This window comes from Symphalangus syndactylus, chromosome 21 (genome assembly GCF_028878055.3).
Source record: "Symphalangus syndactylus isolate Jambi chromosome 21, NHGRI_mSymSyn1-v2.1_pri, whole genome shotgun sequence".
Lineage (NCBI taxonomy): Eukaryota > Metazoa > Chordata > Mammalia > Primates > Hylobatidae > Symphalangus > Symphalangus syndactylus.
The window spans coordinates 284,366-293,764 of NC_072443.2; positions in this window are offsets into that span (position 1 = coordinate 284,366).

Genomic DNA, 9,399 nt, shown 5'->3' on the forward strand with positions numbered 1-9,399 from the left:
ACCTTTAAATAAGCCAACTTCGTAACATTCTAGTTCAGTGTTTATGCCTTATTTACTCTACTAGGATATTCATTAATATGTGCAACACCCACACATACACAAATGTGTGCATCTAGATTTTGAAAAAGTTCGAACCATGGTATTAATCAAGATGGTCTATATTATGTTGGGATAGCCACAAACTCGTGAATCTCAGTGGCTTAATACAACAAAGGTCTCTTCCTTGCTCAGTTGCAGTAAAATCCACTGCAGATCCAAAACATCTGTTATCCATGCTGTAATTAAGCAATTCAGGCCAAGGGAGGCTATGGCCATGTCAGGGAGAGGATCTATGACTCTTCCATACTCTGGAAAAAATGTACACCCAAAGCCCATTGGCTAGAACGAGGCCTACTTTCCCACCTAACACCAAAAAAGTGAGTCTGAGAAATTTCTAATTATTCAAAGGAATAATAGTTATATTCTAAGGTTCCTTTTAAAATTTATATTTTTAAAATAGATTATTTTAGGGCTGTTTTAGGCTCATAGTGAAATTAAGATAAAAGTACAGATATTTCTCATGAATCCCCTTCCCTTGCGTAGGCACAGCTTTCCCCACTGTCAACATCCCCCACCAAAGTGGTACATTTCTAACAACTGATGAACCTACATTGACACATCGTTATATACTAAAGTCCATAGTTTACATTAGGGTACATGGTTTGTTAACTCATTTCTTTTTAGCAATGAATAAATATTTCATTGCCTGGATATACCACAGTTTATTTTGTCAGTCACCTGCTAAAGGATATCTTGGCTGCTACCCAGTTTAGTCGATTATGAATAATGCTGCCATAAACATCCATGGGATGGTATTTGCATGGAACTTAGTTTTCAACTCACTTAATTACATATCAAGGAGATTATATGGTAAGAGTATATTTAGTATTGAAAGAAACTCAAGCTGTCTTCAGGAGTGGTTGTCCTAGCATTCCCACCAGCAGTGAATCAGAGTTTCCGCAGCTCTGCTCCTTCAGCATTTGGTGGTGTCAGTGTTTTGGACTTTTGCTATCTTAACTGATATGTAGCAGTATCTCATTTTAATTTACAATTTTTTGATGACATATGATGTTAAGCATCTTTTCATGTGCTTATTTGCTATGCGTATATCATCTTTGAATAAGTGTTCAGATCTTTTTCCCAATTTTTCATCAGTTTTTTTCTTATGTTTGAGTCTTAAGAGTTCTCTGTATGTTTTGCACAACTATTCTTTATCAGGTATGTCTTGCAAAGGTTTTCTCCAAGTCTGTGGCTTACATTCTCAATTTCTTAATAGTGCCTTTCACAGAGAAAAAGTTTTTAATTTTAATAAAGTCCAATTTATCAACTATTCTCTCATGGATTGTGCTTTGTTGTATATAAAAAGTCATCACCAAACCTAAAGCCATCTAGATTTTGTCTGTATTACCCTCTGTGAGTTTTATATTTTTGCACTGTGTATTTATGGCTGATTAATATAATAAAAATATAATTAAAATTAATATTTTGAGGGATGTAAGTTCTGTCTGTGAATTTTTATTGGTTTGTTTGCATATGAATGTCCAGTTGTTCCAGTAGCATTTGTTGAAAAGACTACTTTTCTCTATTATATTGCCTTTGCTCCTTTGGTTTTTCGTGTTAGGTTAATTCTGAACTTATAGAAAGAGTTACGAACTATCCCTCTACTTCTATTTCCTGGAAGACATTGTAGAGAATTGGTGTAATTTTTTCTTTAAATGTCTGGTAAAATTCACCAAAAAACAGGTCTGGGCCTGTTGTTTTCTCTTCTACAACATTATCATTTACTGATTTAATTTACCTAATAGATATAGGGCAGTTCAGGTTATTTCCTTTTGTGTGAATTTTGCAAGATTGTAACTTTAAAGGAATTCATTCATTGCACCTAAGTTACCAAATGTGTGTGCATAGAGTTGTTCATCATTTTTATTATTCTTTAAATGTGCTTGTGAGCTGCAGTGATGTCCTCTCTTCATTTCTGATAATATTAATTTTTCCCCCTTCACTCTTTTTCTCTTAGGTAGACTGTCTAGAGGCTTACTGATTTTTATGAATCTTTTGAAAGAACCAACTTCTATTGTTGTTGATTTTCTCTATTAGCACTTTTTTTTTTCAATTTTGCCTCTAATTTTTATTATTCCTTTTCTTCTAGTAAGTTTGGAACTCATTTGCTCTTCCTTTTTTAATTTCCTAAGGTGGCAATTTAGATGACTAATTTTACATCTTTATTTTCTAACATATGAATTCAATGCTATATATTTTTCTATGAGCACTACTTTCCCTGCATCCTACAAAGTTTGATTAATTGTATTTTTATTTTCAAAATAATTTTTAGAAACTCTTTGTTACTTATTATTAGACCTATATATTATTTAGAAACGTGGTGTTTAATTTCCAGGTATTTTGTTTAATTTCCAAGTACTTTCAGCTATCTTTTTGGTTACTTATTTCCAGTTTAATGCCATTGTTTTCTTAGAGCATTCATTATATATCTATTTTTAAAAATTTGTTAAGGTGAGTTTTCACATTCTAAGAGAAATGTGATCTCCCTTAGAAAAAGTTCAACGTGGGCTTGAGCAGCATATGTATTCTACTTTGTTGTATAAAGTAGTCTATAGATGCAAATTATATCCAGTGAATTAATGGTGCTGTTGAGTTCAACCATATCTCTGCTGCCTTTTCTGCCTGTTAGATCTAATAAAGGGGTGTTGAAGTCTCCAACTATAATATCTGATTCATCTATTTCTCCTTGAAGTGCTATTAGTTTTTTGTTTTTTTTTTTTTTTGAGAAGGAGTCTCGCTCTTTCACCCAGGCTGGAGTGCAGTGGCGTGATCTCTGCTCACTGCAGGCTCCATCTCCCAGGGTTCACGCCATTCTCCTGCCTCAGCCTCCCGCGTAGCTGGGACTACCGGTGCCCGCCACCTCGCCCGGCTAATTTTTTTGTATTTTTTAGTAGAGACGGGGTTTCATCATGTTAGCCAGGATGGTCTCGATCTCCTGAACTCGTGATCTGCCCGCCTCAGCCCCCCAACGTGCTGGGATTACAGGCATGAGCCACCGCGCCCTGCTGAAGTGCTATTAGTTTTTGCCTCATGTATTTTGATGCTGTTATTATTCACATACACATTAAGGTTTTTTTTCTTCCTGAAGAATTGACCACTGATAATTGTTCTTGCTCTGAAGTTTGCTCTATCTGAAATTAACATAGCTCCGCCAACTTTCTTTTGACTAGTGTTATAGTGGTATATCTGTCTCCATCCCTTTACTTTTAATCTATATGTGTCTTGATAGTTAAAGGGTGTTTATTGTAGACAACATATAGTTGGATCACAGTTTTTGTTCCACTCTGACAATATCTGTCTTTTAAGTGGAATATTAATACCATTCACATTTAAAGGGATAATTGATGTAGTTTAATATCTACCATATTTATGTATGCTTTCTATTCATCACCCTTATGATTCATTTTTATTTTTGTCTTCCATTCACCATTTTTCTACCTTTTGTGGTTTTTATTGAACATTTTATGATTACATTTTGTTTCCTTTTCTTGATATATCAATTATATTTCCTTTTTAAAACTTTTTTTCTTTTACAAATATTTTCTTTCATCCTGTGGGTTGTCCCTGCACTTTTCTGATTCTTATGCTGTGTAAAAGCTTTTGGCTTGATATGATCTCATTTATCAATTTTTGCTTTAGTTGCTTGTGCTTTTGAGGTTTCACTCAAGAAATCTTTGCGAACTACCCATCTGACAAGGGATTAATAATTAGAATATATAAGGAGCTCAAACAAATCAACAGAAAAAAATCCAATTTTAAAAATAGGCAAAATATCTGAATAGACATTTCTCAAAAGACATACAAATAGCAAATAGGTACATACAAATGCTCAACATCACTATTCATCAAAGAAGTGGAAATTAAAACCACAATGATATATTATCTCACCCCAGTTAAAATGGCTTTTATCAAAAAGTCAGATAACAGATGCAGCCAGAATATGGAGAAAGGGGAACCCTCACAGACTGTTAGCAAAAATGTAAATCAGTGCAGCCACTATGGAAAACAGTTTGAAAGTTAATCAAAAAACTTACAATACCTCTATCATGTAATACAACAATCCCACTGCTGGATATATATCCAAAAGAAAGGACAACAATATATCAAAAGAGTATTTGCACTCCTGTGTTTACTGCAGCACTACTCAAAATAGCAAGACATGGAAAAACCTGAGTGTTCATTGACAGATGAATGCATCAAGAAAATATGGTACATCTACACCATGGAATAGTATTCAGCAATAAAAAATCATGAAATTCTGTCATTTGCAACAACATGGTTGGAATTACAGGTCATTATGTTAAGTGAAATTGTCCAGAAACAGAAAGACACATCTTCTCATTGATATGTGAGAGAAAAAAAAAATTGAACTCATAGAGAGTAGAAGGATCGTTACCAAAAGCTGGGAAGGGTAGTGGGGAGAGGTAAATCAAGTGGGAATGGTTAATGAGTGCAAAAATACAATTAGATGGAAGAAATAACATGTAGCATTTGATAGCACAGTAGAGTTAATATAGCTAAATATTTAGTTTATATTTCAAAATAACTAGAAGAAAGTAATTGGAATTTTCCTAATACAAAAGAGATGGTTAATTGTAAGGTAATAGATATCCCAGTTACCCTGATTTGATCATTGCACATTGTATACTTGTAGCGAAATAACATATGTACCCCACAAATATGTACAACTATTATGTATATTAAACAACATTTTTTATTCCAGTGGTTGCCCTAAAGCTTCAATATACTTTTCTGAATAAAATAGTCCATTTCCAAAACTATCTGGCCTCACGGGCAGTGCCAGTACTTTATAATAGCAAAGTATTCGGAATTGCTTCTTCCACTCCATTGCATCATTGCTCTCACTCACTTCACTTCTGCATATGCTATGATAATTGAAGACATTGTTTCTATTGTTACCTTTTAAAAACTGTTATCTCTTAGATCGAACCAGAATATAAAGAATAAAAGTTTTATTTTACTTTTACTTATTCTTTCTTTAGCGCTTTTCCTTTATTTATGTAGGTCTACGTTTCTGACCTATATCCTTTTTCCTTGCCTTTAAACAGTATTTTCTTACATTTCTTGCAAGGAAAATCTACTGGCAATAAATTTTCTCAATTGTTGCTTATTTTAGAAAGTCAATTTCTCCTTCACTCTAGAATAACTTACAGAATACAGAATTATATGTTGTTCCTCTCCCCCACCTTCTCCACTTTAAATATTTCACTCCACTCTATTCGTATTTGCATGATTTTGAGTAAAAGTCAGATATAATTTTTCTCCCTGCTTTTGTATAGGTAAGGTGTTTATTCCTGTTTATTTGTTTTCTTTATCTTTCGGTTGCTATAGTTGTTACATAATATGCCCAGGTGTAGATTGTTGGCATTTTGTTCCTGCTTCATATTCTCTGAGTTTCTGATAGCATCTGTGATTTGGTAAATGACATTAATTTGGGGAAATTTTTCAATTATTATTCTTCAAATGTTTCTTCTCTGCATGAGCCAAAATAGCTCAAATGTTTCTTCTGTCCCCTTTCCTCTGTGTTCTCCTTCTGGTATCTGTCAGGCCTGTGAACCCAAGCTAAGCCATCATATCCCCTGTGACCTGCACATACACATCCAGATGGCCGGTTCCTGCCTTAACTGATGACATTCCACCACAAAAGAAATGAAAATGGCCTGTTCCTGCCTTAACTGATGGCATTATCTTGTGAAATTCCTTCTCCTGGCTCATCCTGGCTCAAAAGCTCCCCTACTGAGCACCTTGTGACCCCCAGTCCTGCCTGCCAGAGAACAACCCCCCTTTTTCCTTTACCTACCCAAATCCTATAAAACAGCCCCACCCCTATCTCCCTTCACTGACTCTCTTCTCGGACTCAGCCCACCTGCACCCAGGTGAAATAAACAGCTTTATGGCTCACACAAATCCTGTTTGGTGGTCTCTTCACACGGACGTGAGTGAAATTGGGTGCCATGACTTGGATCAGAGGACCTCCCTTGGGAGATCAGTCCCTTGTCCTCCTGCTCTTTGCTCCATGAGAAAGATCCACCTACGACCTCTGGTCCTCAGACCAAGCAGCCCAAGGAACATCTCACCAATTTTAAATCCGGTAAGCGGCCTCTTTTTACTCTCTCCTCCAACCTCTCTCACTATCCCTCAACCTTTCTCCTTTCAATCTTGGTGCCACATTTTATCTGTGGACCCAAAACTCCTGTGCCAGTCACAGACTGGGAAGGCAGACTTCCCTTGGTGTTTAATCATTGCAGGGACGCCTCTCTGATTATTCACCCAGGTTTCAGAGGTGTCAGACCACGCCTGCCTTGGTCCTTCACCCTTCGCAGCAAGTCCCGCTTTTCTGGGGGAAGGGCAGGAACCCTGACCTCTTATCTCCCCTCCTCACACCTGGTCCAGCTTACAGTTCCATTCTGTGACTACCCCTCCCCCACCTGCCCAGCAATTTACTCTTAAAAATGTGGCTGGAGCTAAAGGCATAGTCAAGGTTAATGCTCCTTTTTCTTATCCCAAATCAGATAGCGTTTAGGCTCTTTTTCATCAAATATAAAAATCCAGCCCAGTTCATGGCTCATTTGGCAGCAACCCTGAGACGCTCTACAGCCCTAGACCCTAAAACATCAAAAGGCCGTCTTATTCTCAATATACATTTTATTACCCAATCTGCTCCCGACATTAAATAAAACTCCAAAAAATTAAATTCCAGCCCTCAAACCCCACAACAGGACTTAATTAACCTCGCCTCCAAGGTGTACAATAATAGACTAGAGGCAGCCAAGTAGCAACATATTTCTGAGTTACAATTCCTTGCCTCCACTTTGAGACAAACCCCAGCCACATCTCCAGCACACACGAACTTCCAAACGCCTAAGCCGCAGTGGCCAGGCATTCCTCCAGAACCGCCTCCCCCAGGAGCTTGCTACAAGTGCCAGAAATCTGGCCACCAGGCCAAGGAATGCCCGCAGCCTGGGATTCCTCCTAAGCCATGTCCCGTCTGTGCAGGACCCCACTGGAAATCAGACTGTTCAACTCACCTGGCAGCCACTCCTGGAGCCCCTGGAACTCTGGCTCAAGGCTCTCTGGCTGACTCCTTCCCAGATCTTCTCGGCCTAGCGGCTGAAGGCTGACGCTGCCCGATCGCCTCAGAAGCCCCGTAGACCATCACGGACGCCGAAATTCAGGTAACTCTCACAGTGGAGGGTAAGTCCATCCTCTTCTTAATCAATATGGAGGCTACTCACTCCACATTACCTTCTTTTCAAGGGCCTGTTTCCCTTGCCTCCATAACTGTTGTGGGTATTGACAGCCAGGCTTCTAAACCTCTTAAAACTCCCCAACTCTGGTGCCAACTTAGACAATAGTCTTTTAAGCACTCCTTTTTAGTTATCCCCACTTGCCCAGTTCCCTTATTTGGCCGAGACACTTTAACTAAATTATCTGCTTCCCTGACTATTCCTGGACTACAGCTACATCTCATTGCTGCCCTTCTTCCCAATCCAAAGCCTCCTTTGCGTCCTCCTTTGTATCCCCCTACCTTAACCCACAAGTATAAGATTTACCTCCCGTGTTATTCCTGATACCACAGCTGACCCTCATGACTGCATCTCTCTGATTTACTCCCTCCTTGGTGACTGATCATGCACCCCTTACCATCTCATTAAAATCTAATCACCGTTACCCCGCTCAATGCCAGTATCCCATCCCACAGCATGCTTTTAAAGGATTAAAGCCTGTTATCACTCGCCTGCTACAGCATGGCCTTTTAAAGCCTATAAACTCTCCTTACAATTACCCCATTTCACCTGTCCTAAAACCAGACGAGTCTTACACGTTAGTTCAGGATCTATGCCTTATCAACCGAATTGTTTTGCCTATCCATCCCATGGTGCCAAACCCATATACCCTCCTATCCTCAATACCTCCCTCCACAATCCATTATTCTGTTCTGGATCTCAAACATGCTTTCTTTACTATTCCTTTGCACCCTTCATCCCAGCCTCTCTTTGCTTTCACCTGGACTGACCCTGACACTCATCAAGCTCAGCAAATTACCTAGGCTGTACTGCCGCAAAGCTTCACAGACAGCCTCCATTACTTCAGTCAAGCCCAAATTTCTTCCTCATCTGTTACCTATCTCGGCATAATTCTCACAAAAACACATGTGCTCTCCCTGCTGATCGTGTCTGGCTAATCTCCCAAACCCCGATCCCTTCTACAAAACAACTCCTTTCCTTCCTGGGCATGATTGGATACTCTCACCTTTGGATACCTGGTTTTGCCATCCTAACAAAATCGTTATATAAACTCACAAAAGGAAACTAGCTGACCCCATAGATCCTAAATCCTTTCCCCACTCCTCTTTCCTTTCCTTGAAGACAACTTTAGAGACTGCCCCCACCCTAGCTCTCCCTGACTCATCCTAACCGTTTTCATTACACACAGCTGAAGTGTAGGGCTGTGTAGTCGGAATTCTTACACAAGGACCGGGATCGCGTCCTGTAGCCTTTTTGTCCAAACAACCTGACCTTACTGTTTTAGGCTGGCCATCATGTCTCCGTGCAGCGGCTGCTGCTGCCCTAATAGTTTTAGAGGCCCTTAAAATCACAAACTGTGCTCAATTCACTCTCTACAGCTCTCATAATTTCCAAAATCTATTTTCTTTCTCACATCTGATGCATATACTCTCTGCTCCCCGGCTCCTTCAGCTGTACTCACTCTTTGTTGAGTCTCCCACAATTACCATTGTTCCTGGCCCGGACTTCATTCCAGCCTCCCACGTGATTCCTGATACCACACCTGACCCTCATGACTGCATCTCTCTGATCTACCTGACGTTCACCCCATTTCCCCACGTTGCCTTCTTCCCTGTTTTTCACCCTGATCACACTTGGTTTATTGATGGCAGTTCCACCAGGCCTAATCGCCACACACCAGCAAAGGCAGGCTGTGCTATAGTACCAGCCACTAGCCTGCCTCTTAGAACCTTTCATTTCCTTTCCATCATGGAAATCTGTCCTCAAGGAAATAACTTCTCAGTGTTCCATCTGCTATTCTTCTACTCCTCAGTGATTATTCAGGCCCCCTCCCTTCCCTACACATCAGGCTAGGGGATTTGCCCCCACCCAGGACTGGCAAATTAGCTTTACTCAACATGCCCGAGTCAGGAAACTAAAATACCTCTTGGTCTAGGTAGACACTTTCACTGGATAGATAGAGGCCTTTCCCATAGGGTCTGAGAAGGCCACCACGGTCATCTCTTCCCTTCTGCCAGACACAATTACTCGG